At 69.8% G+C, this 202-nt stretch overlaps 1 protein-coding gene across 1 annotated transcript in view; it reads left to right on the top strand.

Annotated features, from left to right (window-relative positions):
* ATP10A (ATPase phospholipid transporting 10A (putative)) overlaps window positions 1-202 on the top strand; it is a gene marked incomplete at its 5' end in the record, with an annotated part of 64,263 nt that overhangs the window by 56,523 nt on the left and 7,538 nt on the right. The gene's annotated exons all lie outside the window — the stretch shown is intronic.

The following is a 202-nucleotide window of genomic DNA, read 5'->3' as shown; positions in this document are numbered from 1 at the left end:
CAGGGCCAGTGGCTGGGTGTGGTGTGTGCCCGGCCTCAGGCAAGGAGCTGCGCAGGGAGTGCCTGCCCAGTGGTGTGGCTCCCACCTGCCCGTCCCCACAATGAGGACCCCTCGCTAAGGCGCTGGGCCATAGGAGTCCAGTGACCAAGTAGTCGAGGCCAGAGGCCAGAGGCCAGCCCAGCCCCACCCCTGCCGGCCTCCC

The sequence above is a fragment of the Tupaia chinensis genome, unplaced genomic scaffold (genome assembly GCF_000334495.1).
Source record: "Tupaia chinensis unplaced genomic scaffold, TupChi_1.0 Scaffold144682_1, whole genome shotgun sequence".
Lineage (NCBI taxonomy): Eukaryota > Metazoa > Chordata > Mammalia > Scandentia > Tupaiidae > Tupaia > Tupaia belangeri.
Note: the sequence above shows the minus strand (reverse complement) of the source record. Positions and strands in the feature narration are given on the sequence as shown.